Here is an 18,174-nt window from a genome sequence, read left to right as displayed (position 1 = left end):
TTTTTTTCTCGGTGCCGTGAAATGGCAGCTGTAAGATCCCGAAGCAGCGGGACTTCACGTATTACTCACGAGCGATATGAAAGATATGCACACGTTGCTTTCAAGAGGCATTAGTGCGTATACGCGTAAGCGCCACGGAAAAGTGTCGATAGAGCGTAGTGGCTACGGTCCAATACCAGCTTTAGACGGGGCTAAATAGACAGCGAAAAGGAATAGCGGCCATCTTTAGTCTCTCTTCAATTCTGTGCCTTTCTTTTTTTTAAACTGTCGGTTCCGTCAAATATAAGCGAGTAGATAAACGTTCCAAGTTTATAGCACAGTTAGCGGCTTTAGTACATCACGTGCCCGGCACTTTCTACGTAGCTTAGAAAGGGTTCGTTCAGTACGCGGTGACGTTGCGGGACCCACGCATATGATGTGAAGATGTGCACTACCTCCTCTTCGAGTACGCACGAAGCGGTACTGCAAGACGAACGCCGATGGCGGAATTAATGTTGTTAGGTCGTCGGCTATTCGCCTTGCAATAATGGCAAGTACAACAATATTTGGCCCAAGGCCAACAGAAGTGTTGCAGGTCGATAAAGGCGGTGTGTCGCTTTAGATGCCTTGCGAAATACCAAGATTTTAAGGCTTGAGCGAGAAGTTCTGGGCGAACCGAGGAGGCCCAGACCGAGGGGCTCAATTTTTCTGACAACCAATGAAGCCAACAACGAAGGCCTAAAGATCATCATCATCGTCGTCGTATTTTTTATGTTCCCTGCAATTACCTACAATGATCTCCAATTACCTCTGTCTTGCGCTATAGCTGATTCCAACTTGTGCCTGCGAATTTCCTCATTTGATCGCCCCACCTAATTTTCTGCCATCCTAGACTACGCTTCGCTTCCCTTGGCACCCATTCTGTGACTCTAATGGTCCAGCGGTTATCTACCCTGCGCCATTACATGGCCCTGCCCATCTCCATCTTTTCTTTTCTCTTTATGTCAACTAGAATATCGTTTAAAGACAGTTGATTACGAATTATAATAGACATATTTCACTACGTTCCGCACGCATGCGCACCTGGTCTGTCGGCGCCGTGACGACAACATTCATCACGGCTTTCCGACTGTACTACAACATTGAGGGGCACGCAGAGGACCATGCCATTCTGGATTTTTTTGAGTAACCTTTAAGAGAAACCTGCTAGCGGTTGCGTCAGACGACGGACGCCCGGAGCTGCGACTCTTTCTTTTTTTTCATTTGTGCGCTTGGAAGAAGATACAGTTTCATTGGTGACAGTGTCCATAAAGAAAAGGCGTCCTTCAGGAATTGGACGTGTATCTGACGCGACAGTGATTTGAGGAGGCCCGGTCGGCATACACATGCACGAACTGCTTTCCCCAGACAAAGGCGACAGCTTCCGCGGAGCGTCTGCCTCTTCTGATACATTTTGCAGTTGCATAGCGCTGACTCGCTCACGTTGTTTAATTAGCCCAAAAAGCTTGCTGCACCCGGACGACGAACCTATACGAACCCGAATTAGGGACGCCAGCTCCGCGTTCCTCTCAGACAGGGAGTGCACGGAATTGCACCAACCTGCGGCAGAAGAGCGACACTTTTCAAGCCGGCGGTACCGTAAGCTTGTTAGCTTTTATACTATGGCATCTAGTCCGCGGAGTGCATTTTATAACGGTACACTATACGTACCACTCCTTTCCTCGCATGCTATGGGCTTGTACGGTACCCATATTTACCGACCTACCCTCTATGCGGCTATGGCGTTCAAGTGATAAGCAGGAGGTCACGGGTTCGGATCCCGACCGCGGCGTCCGCATTTCGATGGGCACCGAATAAGGAAGCGCACTTGGCGTGCTTAGCTCTACGTGCAGGTTAACGAAGTCTACGCGGTCAAAATTCTCAAGGCGGGCGGGCGTCTCCTGATCAGATCGTGGTTTGGCGGCACGTAAAATCCCAGAAATTAATTCGTTTTCAAGTATGCGTAGCCAGAACGGGGCACTAGGCGTGGTGGATAAGAGAGCGTTGAAATGAAATGGAGTAACTACGAAATGCAGCAAACTGGTTCACCATACGCGCGCTTTCGATACATTGTTCTGGCCCACAGTGTCCACCAAACTATAGGAACGCCCACGGGATAAGTGCGGACGCATAATGATGCTGCACGCACACAGTCCTTTCCTTGCAAGCGTCCAAGGATTTGTCTACGTTGAGCGACGTGCGACATCGAAAAGCGCGATTTGCAGTCTCATAACTGCTCGCGAAACAGATCTCACGTTGTACGTAGCCCCGCCCAACCCGCCGTGGTTGCTCAGTGGTAATGGTGTTGGGCTGCTGAGCACGAGGTCGCGGGATCGAATCGCGGCCCCGGCGGCCGCATTTCGATGGGGGCGAAATGCGAAAACACCGGTGTACTTAGATTTAGGTTCACATTAAAGAACCCCAGGTAGCCGAAATTTCCGGAGTCCTCCACTACGGCGTGCCTCATAATCAGAAAGTGGTTTTGGCACGTAAAGCCCCATAATTGAAAGCCCCGCCCATTAAAAAAATACAATTCTCCGACGATTACGATACATATAATGAAAAATTTGAGCGCAGCTCTACGCGTGTTTTCATTACACGATATATTGAGGCAAAGAAGTCGAGAGAGGCATGTAGCAGAGTCGGCAATCGTCGAAAATTTTATCTGCGGGTCAAGCGGGTCGGCTTTTGTACGCGACTGGGCGAAGGTTCCAGTGTAATCGTCGGTTGCCGCGTGGCTTCCAGGAAGTACTACACGATTCGCGCCGCGCATACGATCAGATTACAAGACAATCGCAAACCATGACACTCAAAACAAGCGCAAACGAGACCAAATCAAGCAGACCAAACAAGCGCGAGCGAGACCTGACGCGAGCAGACGTTCGTACGAAACGAGCGGTCCAACTGAGACCAGATACGAGTACGCATCGAGCGGTCGGGAGGGTCCGCATGACACCAGATTCCAGCGCGCACGTCACTGAAGGGGCCGCTCTCATTGGTCCGCGCCGTTCCCGGCTCGCGTGTTTCATCTTCCGCTCCGCGTTCGGTCTTTCATCTTTTGCTATGCTTGTTCGCTCGATTACGCCGCCACCGCTCGCCGCCGCAGGCCTAAAGGCCTGTTCACACTACTACAAAAATTCGGCGAGCGAAGCGGATTCGCTCACCGGAAAAAAAGAGAGCGTGTTCTCATCTGTTGACGCGCGCATCGGCGGATCCGCCGCCGCTTCTCGCTTTTCCGCAACGACAGCGATATCTCGCGGCAGTTTCTTTTTCGGTTTCGCTACTTCGCGAACGAGACGACAGTGCACGTGAGTGCCTCTCGTTCGCGGGCTTTTGTTGCGTCTGCTTGTACTGCGCCGTTGCTGGGCTTCCAGCTGCGAGATACTGAGCACAGCACGATGGCGAGCTTTTCAGAAGACGAGGAAATGTCGGAAGAAATTGTCGCGATTCTCCTCTGCAACTCAATGAGGGCTATGCTTCAAGAGCTGCGACGGGCTGAGCAACCAAGATCGCGGCGGCGGCGACGACCTGTCGTGGGTCCGCCCGTCCTTGCAGGAACGGGATAGGTTGGGACAGGCCAACAATCTCTTGCCACTGCATGAATCGTTAGAAAACTTTACGCTCACCGTTGTAGCACAGAAAAGTTTCTATTGTTACACTGCTCTACTCTCGCGGTGCATGCCATCAGTGTCGCGCGTGCATGCCTGCGCAGGCATTCGAACGGCGCACGAGCTGAGCATGCACGGCATAGGAGCAAGCAGCGGCGCGGGAAAAATGTTTGCTGACGTTTGATGGAGAATATGCATAAAAGCAAGGTACTGGCAATGAGAAACTCTTGTCGCTCCGGCATCGGCGGAAGTAAGCGTGAATAGCAGTTGTACTTACCACTCACTCCTAATTCTTTCCTGACCCTGTCCCATAGCTGCTCTTTGTAGGCAATGTCCTTGAAGTTCAAGTGCCTTTTGTCGTACAGTATAGGGTGCTGCTTAATTGTATCGATGAGCATTTCCACGGAGAAGGCCGGTCGCTCTAACATGCTGGCTGCCATGTTGAGATTAGACGCGTTGTGGCGTCAAAAACGCAACTTCCGGCGGCGGCGAAAGCGGCAAGAATGGGTCCTGGACCGATTGCCTTCACCGCGCCGCTTTCCGCCCTCCTCGGCGTCGAAAGCGGCCGAATCCGCTTCGCTCGCCGGATATTTCGTGTAGTGTGAACGGGCCTTAAGGGCTGCGCTCTAAAGTAAGGCATTACACATATCAGACAACACAGTATCCCCGGCGCATTCCGTCCCCGATTTCTCGTGCTGTGTACAGGTGGCGCGGCGGTCGCGAATGTCGCCCCCTCTAGAAGCTTTAAATGAATTCGTTTATACATTTTTCGTGCTACTTTGTGCACGCACCTTTAACCAACTTGTCTCTATTCCACACAGACAGCCAAGAGTAGGGAGCCTACTTTCAAGCGCTGTTTCAGGGTATACATAGACTGGCATATTGAATTTTCAACAAGTTATAAGATGTGGAAGACAAGATGGCGAAAGACCAGCCGACAGCCCACATTTCCGGCAAGACTTGATGACATGAAACTAATCAATTTCTTAAATAAATTTTGGCTTCAGCAGACAGATACACATAGCATGTCCGAGCGCATTACACGGCACACCTACCTTTTAGCTAAACAGGCTAGTAAGCACAGTCTTTATTACAGCACACTTTGAAAAACACCCTTCATATATTGCGTACAAGTGGAAGGCAACGACAATGCTTAATGCAGTTTACACGCTTGGCGTGAGATAATACTACCTCGGGCACGCCACCGTGCCTTATAACTTGTTGCGGTATACATGTCTCACAACATGCAATGGAAAAAAAATGTTTGGCGTGTTAAAATAAAAGGAAGAAAGCGTTCACTATATTAAAGATGCAAGCAGGCTTCGTGCGTATCAACACGGGTACATGAGAGTGTGACAGAAAAAAAAAGAAGAAAGCAGGAATGCGCCACGAATTCTAGCGTGATTGGGGACCAAGACGGCTACTCACCAAATTTCGCGATAAATAACGGTCAAAAAAATTGGAGGACGCTTAAGCTTCGCCTTCAAGAGTGGAACGCGACAGCGTTCCCGTCGACCCGCCAAGGGGTGAAAGACAATGGGCTACGGCGCAGCGACTACGCCCCCCGCATCGGACGCGGTGAGCGTCGCGCAACGCAGCGTTCGGCGCGACAACGAAATGTGCGCCTGAGCAAGCGACGCACGCCTGAGCCTTAGAAACAGCTCCTTTCTAAGGCAACATCGCGTTCACTAGAGGCGCTTTTGTACCGCTTTGAAGCATCGAACTCGTGGCTCAGTGGTAACGTCTCCGTCTCACACTCCGGAGACCCTGGTTCGATTCCCACCCAGCCCATCTTGGAAGTTGCTTTTTATTTATGAAGTGCCTGCCGTGATTTATCGCTCACGGCCAACGCCGCGGACGCCGACGCCGACGACACCGGCTTTTCTGCGACACGAGCTCCTTAACGCTGTCGCGTTAATATCGGTGCTAATTATCACCACCGTAAAACAGCGCTTGCATGTAGGCTCCCTAGCCAACAGCTACACAGGCGACGAGGCCGTGGAGGTATCATCAGCTATACTACTGCTACCTTACTAACTCAAAGACACTGCGAGTCGTTTACATTCCAACATTGCGTTGGACCTGCACGTCTTTTTTTTTTCTTCTCTCAAGCAGGAATGCTGCATTAAAGGTCAGGTGCAATGTGCAGAGTTCTCTTGTTTGATGCTGTTGGCTTAAACATTACATAAACCAAGAAAACAGCGTACAAGATTAAGCTGCATTGACGCCGCGTGCAACTGGGACAGTTCTGCCAGGTAACGTACGGGTCGTTTTGAATGTTAGAAGCGATTTAGAGACAGCTCTGGCCTTCATGCTATGTGGTATTTTTCTTTTTCTGAACACAAAAATTTGAATGCCATTCGTTCGTTCTGCTGAGACCGCGTGTAAATTGCTGTACCAGCTTCCGTGGCTTAAACCGGAATATAGCGCGGTCTTGCATCGACACGTCTGTGTGCTTTACAGAAACCTAAGAGATGACGTCTAATTCGCCCTTAGATTACGGAGAACATATATAGATGCCCTTACTGCTCTATTTATGCGTTCTGGATGAAAATGTCGTGCTTTGTGATTCTTCGCCGGAGCAGTAACATTGTCCGCAGCGCGATCGATGTAGGAATTAGGTGTGTCCGACTTTCCGTTACGCTCATTCCAGTGCTTCGTGAGTAGGGCTGGTGTTTTGTGGCTCGCTGTCACCATCGGCACAATAAACATAATCAGTTGCAGATCATCATCATCATCATCATCATCATCATCATCCTAATTATGTCCACTGAATGACGGAGGCCTCTCCACGCGATCTCATATTGCTCCGAGTCTTTCACCAGATGATTCGATCTTATAAGTCTGCAAATTCCTTAATTTCTACAGACAACTTAATTCTGTCCCGTCCTCGACTGTGCTCCCCCCTCCCCTTGGCACCCATTGGGTAAATTTAACAGTGCACCGGTTATGCCGCCTATACGCATCACGTGGCGTCTACTGCAGATACAGTGAATTACGTCACATAGAAGCTCTATTCGGGTGACTGCTGTACTTGAGTATTTCGCGCAATATAAATTTGTTAAGCGCTTCTTTGACTGCCCGCCGAAAATTGCGCAGGCCAGGAGAATGCGCTTGTAGACACTACGGAATACAGCTAATGTTAAACCTTAAATTATTCTGCAGGACAATTAAATAAAGCGGGTTAGGCACGTTCAACGCTAAAGGCAGACGCTGTTTCTCTCTCCACAGCCTGCTAAGCAGATGGATAAGGAGAAAGCAAAAAGCGTCATTCCAGGGTTCTATCGATGCTCCAAGACGAATTTTTTTTCCCCTTCAGCTGCAAAGCTTTCTGAGAAAGACCGTATCGAAATCATGAGCCGCGCGCAAAGCTTCTGCTTCCTCCATCTCTGTTTTTGTTAGAAATCCATCAAATGACACTCGTTGCTTCCCGGTCAGTGTTGGTCGAAGACTTTTCGCCAGAAGCACTGTACTGTACTGTACTAAGCACTGTACGAAACTAAAAGAAAAATGGCGTGGATTGTAACGCGGCCCGAGCCTAATAACGCTATCGCATTACAGTCGCCCAGGCCTTATACTACGACGACCCAGCTCCCTTGCCTTTTTCACGTGGTTTCGGCGTCGCCGCATCGCCGAATAGACGTAGCACTGTCCCTCTCGCACAATCGAGGTCTCGCAGTGGGAAATCATCGTGAACGGCTGTGACGTTTCGCGTGAAGGAGTTTGGAGAGGGGGCCCTTGCGGGTAGCGGCGATGGTTTATGCGTCACAAACGATGTTCGCTTACGGTTCAATGTGACCCCGAAGGACATTTATCAACGTCTAGAGTGGGAGATGCGACTGATCGTGTAATCACCAGGGGGGGGGGGGGGGCATTGTGTGAGTGTCCACCAAGTGGACTGTCAATTTCAGTGCGCGCTGAACTGGACGGAGCTTGAGAACCGGCGATGATCATTGGCGCCTGCCCAATACCGGCTCCGAGCGCTATCCAATCATTGCGCGCTGAAGTTAATACAGTAAACTCTCAGTTGTACAAACGTCGGTTTATCGAATATTCCAGAATAACAAACTTTTTAAAAATCCCCGGCAGTTTTCTTATAGATTCTATGCAAAAATGTTTCACTTAAACGAATTTCGGAACAGTCAATATTTCAGTTTAACCAACTCGCTCAGAGGACCAAGGCTTATTTTTACGATCAGAACAGATGCCCGCCCTCATCAAACTGCCGCCCCAGCGGCAATGTAACGTCGCTGGCGCTACAGCGCCCCTGGGGCAAAGCGGCGGCGCGGAAAATAAAAGGCAACGAGGCATGGCCTCCAAGATCGGCCGCACAAAACGAGCAAGAATGTAATCTCGGAGGCAATTAACAAAGTACCATCGCTGACGCTTACAACGCCGCCAGAGCAAAGCGGCGATCTCTGTCACACCACAAACCACGTGGTGTGTTTTTTTTTTCCGACCGGCTAGTCGTGGCATAGTCGTCGTCTCTTTCTTTCGAAGAAGACGAAGAAGAGACGAAGAGGCAACTGCCAAGCCAGTTTCAAGGCCTATAACTCTAGCTGAGGTTGTAGGGTACATTGGAAAATTGAGAGACTTTGTGTCTCAACAGCAAGCTGGGCTAGAAGAAGTGTACAAAAACATTGACTCTTTGGACAGTTTTGTTACTTCCTGTGCTTTAAAGTACAAGTGCAGAAGAAGATTACAGATTTTTTTTTCTAAGTGAGAAAGGCAGCATTATAACTGTTATGAACCTTGTATTTTTTGATATGTACAAATTCCATTTCACACATTTTTAACACTATGGTTGCCATGCCTTTTGCTCCATGAATTGCACTTTCAAACTTTTGACTCTGTATGCCATGTCTTATGTTGGTCTAGTGAATATTCAGTTTAGTGAACTTTCAGTTAAGTGAACAATTTCCTTCGGTCCTTTGAAGTTCAATCAAGTGAGAGTTCACTGTAGTCGGTGTTACTTCCTCTCGCCTGCCACGCACCCGACTTCCCACTCCAGTCCATAGGCCTCTATAACGAACACCTCTGCAACAAAATAACCTATATGACGAAGGAAATGATTCAGCTCCGGTTCTATTGTGAGCTATGCGGTGCGCGACCTTTTACAACGAAGTTACGTGTAGAACGAATTATTTCAGAGGCATCCGAACACTTCGTTATAAAGGCGTTCGACTGTATCTAGCTCGGGCAATGTGCTGTAACTAATGACTGAGCGCCTTCACCGTGAAAGTGTAAGAGTAGAGTTGAAGATTAATATTCAGAAGACGAATATCACGTTCAATAGCCTGGCAAGGGAACAAGAATTCATGATCGCCAGTGAACCTCTCCGTGCAGCATCGCGTTTATCTGGTTCACTTACTCACAGGAGACCGTGGTCATGAGAAGGAAATTTGCTGAAGAACGAAAATGGGCTGTAGTGCGTGCGGCGTGCATTACCAAATCCTGACCGGAAACTCACCACTGTCGTTGAAAAGGAAGGTGCACAATCATTGAGTTCTGCCGATGCTAATTAACATACGGGGCAGAAACTTGGAGGTTAACAAGGAAGATCGAGAAGAGGTCAAAGAGCGCGAAAAGAGTGATGGAACGAAAATTGTTAGGCGTAAAGTTAAAAGACGGGAAAAGAGCGGCGTGGATCAGACAGCAAACAGGGATATAGCCGGTATTCTAGTTGTTGACATCGAGAGAAAAGAAGAACGGAGCCGGACAGGCCATGTAATGCGTAGGGCAGATAAACGGCGGACCATTGGATTTACAGAATGGGTGCCAAGGAAGGGGAAACGCATTCGAGCCCGGCAGAAAATTAGGTGGGGTGACAAAAGTAGGAAATTTGTGGCGCAAGTTTCAATCACCTATAGCGCGAGACAGGAGTAATTGGAGATCGCGGGGAGAGGCCTTCTTCCTGCCAGCGGACATAAAAATATGATGATGATGACGACGACGATGATGATGACTGTTCGGGTTAGGGAGTGAACTGATAGTAAGGCCAGCGCTTGCTATAGCAGTAAACGCACTCCTAGCTTGCCGGAGTTCTCTCGGCGTAGAAGCGTAGATAAAGCGGGACCAGTTAATCTTCCCTCTAATGCTCACCTTACCTCCAAGTGTACGTGTGTACATATATATTTGTAAGCCATCTCTTAGCCCGTCAGGAGCAGTCGCTAGTTCGAGCCGACGAAGCACGCTCTGCCAGTCCATGATTCTTTTCATTTTTTTTTTTTTCGTTTCGATCGCTTGTTTTTGTCCATAGTAGGCCTTAATTACCTTCTGGCGCAGTCTCTTGCACGCAGAGCTTGTGTTTCCGTCCGTCGTATATATACACTCCATGCGCTTTAAAGCCCTTCTCTCGGACGGTGTTGTGGCGTCGTAAAAAAATAACGAAGCCCTCCTGCACAGGACACCGCAGTATATCTTCCCGCAGCTACGGAGCCGAAGCTTAAAGCACAAATGCTATGTATTACAGCTTGTCTATAACGCCTTTTTATATTACCCGGTGTTTCGCGACCACAAAAGTGCGATTGAACAGCGTGATAAGGAACGCGTCATTACGCACGATATGTTCTTGTCTTTCACGAAGGCCCATTGCCGGAAATAACGGTTTCTCCTGTCTCGTTGTCAGGTTACAAGGGAGAAGGAAAAAAAACAAAAACAAAGTACGCGTACTGGGCTTTCATAGCCATGACTGAAGAAGGAAGTCGCAAGCTTCGTCCTCGTAGCTTGCTTCATGCAGAACTCGTTAAATCCCGCAGGTAACTTCCGCGATAACAGTCCGATAATAACAAGACGTCAGGGAGGGGGTTAAATATGGTGAGAGTCGTTATAACCAGTTATTACAGACTGTCTTTCGTCCTCGAGTACGCTAAATGCAGCGTGTGGCCACAGCAAATGCATTCAAAAGTACACGCTATAGCGTGCCTGCGCTGATCAGTTTGTTCATCGTCTGGCCGCAGAAGGAGAGATGTCAGTGGTTTCTTCGGCGGCCGTATGCGCGGACGATATGTCATTAGCACACCAACCGTCATCAAAACCAATGGTGATTGACCGGCATCTTTTGAAATCAGTAAAATTTATAGCATTCCAGACGTTGTGTTACTGTTTCCACTCTTCTAAGGTGCAAAGATTTACTTAAAGCAACACAAAATTACGACAGACCACGCGAAACCCTGTTCGAACTAATATCCACGAGAGCGATTCCCGGGTCCGGGGTTGGATACTTATCACTACGCTGCTTGCGTCAACGTTTCTCAATACAACAAACGTAGAACATTAAGAAAAGTTGTTTGTGAGCTGACTTGTTCTTTAGCATATGTGAACTAATGATTATATTCAACATGAATGCGAGTATTAATACTGAAATAAGAACTTTCAATGCGTCAATGAATAAGTACGTGTTCGTTTGTTTGACGTCCCGTGGTATCGAATTCCTGACGATAGCGCCTGCGAGTTCTGGTAACTTCCTAACCTTATGTTAAGCTCTAGCTCTAGTTAGAAGGTAACTGCTAATTGCAGCCTCGTGTTAGGTTCAAGTACAGAGTGAACGACCTTCTAAAGTATGCGTTCGTTCTACTAAGTTATTCTATAAGTCCTGCTAGTAACAGCGCCCTTGTCTCGTCCCTTGTCTACATTTTGCGCTGTTACTAGCAGGATGGAAAACCAACAAGCCCAAGCTGCTATTCTAGCGAAATACAATTCTATAAGTCATTCCGGCTACGTTCTTCGTCGCTGAGCCTAAATTAACTATCATGTGGGCAGACATTAAATCAGTCTATACTGCCACGTCGCTCCTTTACAACGTCTTCTGAATTTTTTCTGCGCGGACAGATATGAACTAGTAGCGGACAAAACAGATGCTTGAAGGTGGACTTGGCCGAGATATATATGACAGCGAACACGTCATTGCTTGACGCCCCATATCTTGCGATATATATATATATATATATATATATATATATATATAATGTAAAATGTTGCTGCATGTGAGCCCCTTCCTTCCGCATAGAGTTTAAACTTTCTACCCACTTGAGTATGAGTATACTGTTTCGGCCAGCTAAATGTCCTTGCTTACGCATAATGGAGTCTTAACCCTCCTCGCGGTCGGTCATTGACGAAATTTGTGACGTCAGAGGGGGACTGTGGAATTTGAGGGCTTTGTCGCTGTTTGCGTCTTAGTTCACATTTGCGTTGTGCTCTGACGTAGCAGATTTCTGTTATCCATTCACTTTTCTTTCTTCTTCTCCTAAGCGAAATATACCATTGTGCCTTGAGTTAACAGAAATTAGCGAGAAGAACCAAGGGGGTAGGGGGTGGGCTCGATTTATAACAGAAATAATATAGACAATGAACTTAATGAAACACTGAAGGAAATCGGCATTCGTTTAACATGCTGCACCATAGAATCCATCGTAGATGAGCTCTAAATTTGCGATAAACTTCACATTAATAATGAAGGAAGAATCAACTTGCCACCCGCACAAGCCGAATGCGCGCTTCCGCTGGAGAGGAAAAAGTTAACGCAAACAAAAGACAAGGCACACAGGCAGGCAAGACAAAGGCAAGTGCTTCCGCATGCGTCATGTATGCTGCTGTACCATTCGACCTATACTGTTAAGGCTGCTCCTTCGTTAAATTTTCTTGGGCATTTGTGTGCACGTGTTTATAACCCTGACCTACGGAGTGTTGACTGGCGCCAATCGCGGCCATGGTGGAGAATGTGAAAGATCCATGAAACATCGGGTGCAATGTAAAATGATTTGCGCCCTTAGAAGTGAATAAGGGTGTATATGTATATAAATCACACTCTTATACCAAAAATGAATGTAAGGGTGTGAAATGTAGACACATTCACATTTAAGGGCGTGAATTATTTTACAGTGCGTAGCGCGGCAATTCAAGTCGGGAACATCAACTGGCCAAGACACATCCGTAGTCGCAGTCGCAGTCACAGCCGATACCGCCGCTCGAAGTTTGCTTGACGTGCGCCATCTTAATCGTCGGAACACATATATACCAGTTTTTTTTAGGTATATACAGAATTTTTTTTGAAGTTACCTGTGCCACATGGCACAATTTAACTATTAAAGTTGTGAACTAAGTATACAGCGCATATTGCAATATAGGAACCGTAGCCGATGAGTTGGGAAGGGGTTCGCTTAGAACGAATTTTCAGGATGACACTACAGTTTCAAAGATATTCACTCCCGAAGTCTGCAACGCAATGCATCGGCGTCACAGTTATTTTTGCGCTTCAAGACATAAAACGGCGGTTTGTTTAAAAATAATTGTAACACTGCGCCTTTAATATCGCGCAACCGGTACCGTTCTCAGTTTTCGTTCCAGGTGAATGTGCCTTGCAATTTCACCGGCTGCAATTCGTAAATTGCCATATATGTGCCGTAAGTAATAGCGCGAAGTTTTACTGAATGAAATTTTCTAAATTATTCAGTAACGCATTTCGATGTATTGTGCAAGTGTTTCCGGCGTTTTCAACAATCCAGTTGAAGGAACAAAATTGCGCCGACTGCCGTAGGCACTCTTTAAAATTATTATAGCGCAAGCAAAAAGCGTCTGGTGTACCATATCGATGCGTATAGTTGTGTGTGCCCATGAAGCTATAGCACGCAAACTTTCACACAATGCTTAAATCGTTAGCAGCGCTGGAATACGAATCGGATAGTTCCTTTAAGCGTGACAGGCATGCAGTCTATGCTGTAAGTGTGACAGCTTGCAACTGTTTCAACGGAGCACTCGTCGTGATCACGGACAACTGTAAGGATTACTAAGTCAACATGTATTTCACGCGCTCAAGAAACTTATACTGGACCGCTGCTGTTTATGCTTCACAGATCGGTGGACGCAAAATCTGTAGACGGCGATCGCGCGAAGCCTCTCGCACAAGGAAGCAGAAGTCGTTTGTTGGAAGCCGACGTCACCTGAACAACAATCTTTCCGTGCGACAGCTGTACGCATCGTGAGTGCAAGTTTCTTTCTTTGGGTCGTATTTCCTTTTTTATTTGTATTCGTGCGTTTGGCGTCCTTTGTTTTCCCTAAATGCCGTCTGCAGCCGCCTATCGCGGGTGACGTTCTCCAGGCAACTTAAAAGATTTCTTCTGCTTTTTATAGGCGTGCCTCCGGCCGTCACTAGGGGTGATCTTTTATGTTAGCGCGGTATCTTAAATGTTACGCCAACACTTCTTCGTCATGAGAGAAACCGACGTACGTAATCGCAGGGATTACCACACCCTACGCGGAGTGAGTTTGGTGACAACCGCGCGAGAGTGAGATATGACGTGTAACTATTCAACGTGCGCCACTTACAGGGTAGAATGAGCTTGATTCCGATTCAGCGACGACGCAGCTGTAGCCCGCTGTCGTGAAGTCCGGAGGAGGTAGAAGTTGTCGTTTCAGTCAACCGCTCTCAGTCAGTCTTTTCGTAACGTCACTGGATGCTGGACGAAATTGTTTCAATGTCTCATGGAAGGCCTTTCCCACAGCTTTCAATCATATATGTGCGCTACGTTCACCGACTTTCCAACACTACAAACTGTGCTCCAAATGTTTCACTTTTGATGAAGAAGAAAAAAAGGGTGCCCAAAAATAAGCTAGTCAAAACGCTGTTCCTCCGATGCAGACGACAGAAAAACTCCTGAGAGAAGTTCCAGACGACACAATCCTTCCGCACGGTGGCTGGCAGACGGAAGCACCACACAGCGTCCCGCGCAATCTCGCGCACTCCTCCGCGCAAAAGAACGATCGCGCCCTCCGGCACCTGGCAACAGGTGTGTGCAGACGACGCTTTTCGGGCGCCCCAACAGCCTCGCAGACGAAAAAACGCGCGCTCGCACGGTCGTAGTCGATCGAAATTTCTCTTCGACGCTCGCGCACAGGCCCAGACAAACTTCGCAACGCGCGCAGGCGCTAGGCTAGACCATCCCGTAGCGGTCGCCGGTGCTCGCGTAGTCTGCCGCGCACGGTCTCCCAAATGCGTCGGCCGAGAACCGCTGCCGCCGCAAGCGCCGCTTCCCCGCCACCACAGCGAGCGAACGGCCAGCAGCCATCCGTGCACAGGCGCCGATCCCCCCACGCATGCGCGCTTTCGCCGCCGGCGCCGCTTCCACGCCCCGTTGGGACAGGCTGAATAAAAACTGCGCATGCAACACTTCACCATAAACGGCGGCGCGCGCTCTCCCCACCTCCTCATCCTCCGCCTACGCCCGTGACGACAACATGACGTCACGACAGAAGGGAGAGTATGGAAGAAAAAAAAAGAGCGGGAAAACGGACCGCGCACTCCGCTTTCACTAAGTTCCCAAAATGTAGGTCTCATTGTAATTCTTCCTCAGCAAAATGCGGCAAGTAGGACGTCAAAGTGGGCAAAACATTGCACGCGAAACGACTGCTTGCGTCTGGCTTTGCAGCTTCCCTGCAAGGCGGTGAATGAAGCAAGTTTTTCTTTCGTGTTCAAACTTTACTCAACGGTGGCACAAGGTTGTTAGTTAGCGCCATCTCCCAGCTCTTTGCCTAAGCTCTGGTTTCACTTTCTCAGCGTCGTCTGCTCAAGGCGAAAGCCGCCGTTGTGAAGGCCTAAAGGGATAGCGCAGCAAGCGTGCGCTTCAACAAGAACCGCCGCCAGTACACGACGCTACGTAGCGCCACATACTGGTCTTTCACTTATTTCGCTCCCTTTGTACGACAACGGTGCGTCATTTGCCTAAACCGGGAGTAAAATTCCCTGATTTTCTAAACGAGATAAACAACGTGGCTGGACAGTCGCTTTGGCCAGCTTTATGAGCGAAATACTCCGACAGGCTGCAGCGTGAACGCCATCTAGCCACTTGCATCGTTTCATACATGGCCACGCTGCTTATTTGCTGCACTATGGGTTCCGTAACTTCCGCGTCGGCCGGTTGGCGTGTGGCACCTGCCCGTTTTGGAACGCCGCGGCGCGGCCTCTAACCGGGCGACCTTGCCTGCCCACGATGAAGAGTACGGGAGCGTGATCCGACGACGGAAAAGGCTGCCAAATTGCGATCCCACTTGAACCGGCCTGTGGCTTGCCCTTTTTTCTTTCTTTTAATCTTTCATCGATTTCGCCTCGTTCGTTGGGGGCAGGTGCGCCACTGCCCTTGTGTCAGACCGCGTGCTGCGGTCTCACTGTGTGTTTTGCTTTCATTGCGCCCGAATCACGACGTTCGTATCGAACCTTCAGGTGGCCGCCGCTGCCGTGGTTCGAATATTTGCCGCGTCTTGAGGGCGTGACGTAGCCGTTTGTGGCCTGCTTGCGTAATCATCGAAAGGCGCTGGCGTGCGGTGTAGGTAGGCATTTCCGGAAAGCGCGCTAACGGAGTCGCTACTTAAGTCGCTGCGCGTCTCCGGTTGTTACAGATGGTAACTGGCGCGCTTGTTAAGCCGTTGTTCGATGACAAAAATGGATGGCGTTAGCTCGCAAGCGCTCTTGCTTTGACCAATTTGCTGGCGAAAGGATCGTTTTCACGCGATATGCGTCTGAAGTTTCTCTACGATTGTTGTGCATTGAATGGATTGTTCAGCGACATTGAACTTGGTAACGACGATTGACGTCGTGTAAAAGGTGGTTGTCAGTAAAGCTAGACCGACTGAAGCGCCGCGCATGAAACCTTTGTTTGTTGCACAATTTTAAAATATTTACGGGCTTGTTGAAGTTTTTATTTGAATTGCCGTGCATGTGTGATGTGTGTAGGCGTCACCGAGTATCGCATGCACGTTACGGAACCCCAGGTGGATCAAGTCAGACGTAGTGGAGCCCTCCAGTACGACGTCTTTCACATCACTTTGGCTAAAACCTCTTGCATCTTCAGAAAAAAAAAAGGATTTTATTTTGTTGCTTTCAGACGGTAAACGCCTTCACCGCGATCATCGGCGTCAAAAGGCCACACGCAGGGATAAGATTTGCTATTCGATCCATAGTTTTGCGCGACTCTATGGTTTTGCACTACACCGTTTGAGCAAGCTCCCTCACAAAGTATACTTTGCGTGCTAATTAGGAGCCAACGTCTGCGCAGGCTATGACTTGGAAGCGAACGCTGTGGTCTTCGATTGTCCCCGGTTGAGCTAATCTTTTTTCTGCTCAGTGCTAAAGTGCGCTGATAAATGTGCCATATATATGAGGGGCACAGATCTCGTTATCTTCGTTAGTCTTGCAGTGCATTACAACGTGGATAAAAGTTAACTGACCGATGTTGATGAAGATATATGAATGCTGCCTAAGGCACTTCTTTAACTCGGTATTATTGCTCGGCCTGTCATTGTCATGGCCCAGTAGTGAATAACCGAGTACCAGCGCTAACAAATCTGTCGATGGCTATATAATATTTTTTTTCGCACATGAAAAGGATTCATGCAATATCCGTATTGTCTCTGAAACACCATAAAGAGTTAAAGCAAATATGCGCCCTTAACTATTATTATGAGCTGCGTTTGGCAAAACTATATTGTGGGCCGGTTGAACAAATATTACGCCTGCCTCCCGGTGATCCTGAATGAAATACAGTGTTTTTTAATAGCTTGATGAGAAAGAGGAAAAGGGGGGAGTATGCAAATTTTGTAAATCAAAAATATAAGCTTAGCAATGTGACGTTTTTGCAGGGGAGTTCTTAGGCAAGATGGACCTACTTTGTCGCTATATTAAAGGGAGTTTCAGAACAGTCCGAGGGCATCGAACCGGAACGGAACCGAAAACCGCAAAAAAGAAAAACGTATTTTTGCTTGAAGCCGAACTGAACGGGAACGTTACTCGTTTTTCTTTTTTCTTTTTCTTTTCACTCCGTAATGAAACCGAAAAGATAGAACAACGGCTTTCTGTCCCGGCTGAGCAGATTTTCTGGAAGCTTTCATCCATGCATTGCGTGCAAGTGCGGCTCAGTTATGCTATCTCATTTCCCCTAATTTTCCCCATCTTCCCCTAATTTTAGCAGTAACAGCCCCATTAGAATGGTTTTCAACGTATCGCTTCGACGTGTTAGTATTACACTCGTAAGCCTTGGAAACTGGTTACCGTCAAATAGTCAAATAGTAGGAGGCCTATATATTACTTCTTAAACAAAAAAAAAAGCGCTTAATAGCTAGGCGCTGGCTTTTAGCCGCACAAATAGAAGCAGGTGCAATAGAAATGGCATGTGCTTCCACAACGCCATTTCTAAATCGAAGCTCACTTTCTCTACTATACTCTCCCGGGTTGTCGCAAATGTTTCTGTTGTAATAAACGGGTATGGCCGGCCCTCTCAGTAGTGATGTTCTGGGGAAAATTGGTAGGGAGAGGGGAAGAAGCATGGCGTAAGTTAAAACTGCGGGAACAGAGGCGTTTCGCTGAAACATTTCACGACACTCCAGGATCCCCTTACTGTGCTCCGGCTTTCCTCTTTACCTCTTTCATGCTGAAAACTTGCGGGACGGAAGGCCACGGATAGACTGCATGCTTATTACCTTGTGTCGGCGCTGGTTATAGTCTTACCCCTGCCATACGAGGTGCAAGACGCCGGCTCGCTTTCAAATGTTGTACCTCAAC

General features: G+C 48.2%; 1 protein-coding gene across 1 annotated transcript in view; it reads right to left on the bottom strand.

The window, feature by feature from the left end:
- LOC142557241 (uncharacterized) overlaps positions 1-14,754 on the bottom strand; it is a 145,559-nt gene extending 130,805 nt beyond the window's left edge. The window contains exon 1 of the mRNA XM_075668944.1: positions 13,950-14,754. The gene's annotated coding sequence lies outside the window, so the exon portion shown is untranslated. The remainder of the gene's footprint in view (positions 1-13,949) is intronic.
- Positions 14,755-18,174: the final 3,420 nt, after the last annotated feature.

Source organism: Dermacentor variabilis, chromosome 9 (genome assembly GCF_050947875.1).
Source record: "Dermacentor variabilis isolate Ectoservices chromosome 9, ASM5094787v1, whole genome shotgun sequence".
Taxonomy (NCBI): Eukaryota; Metazoa; Arthropoda; class Arachnida; order Ixodida; family Ixodidae; genus Dermacentor; species Dermacentor variabilis.
The sequence above is the reverse complement of the archived record's forward strand: the minus strand, read 5'-3'. Positions and strand labels throughout refer to the sequence as shown.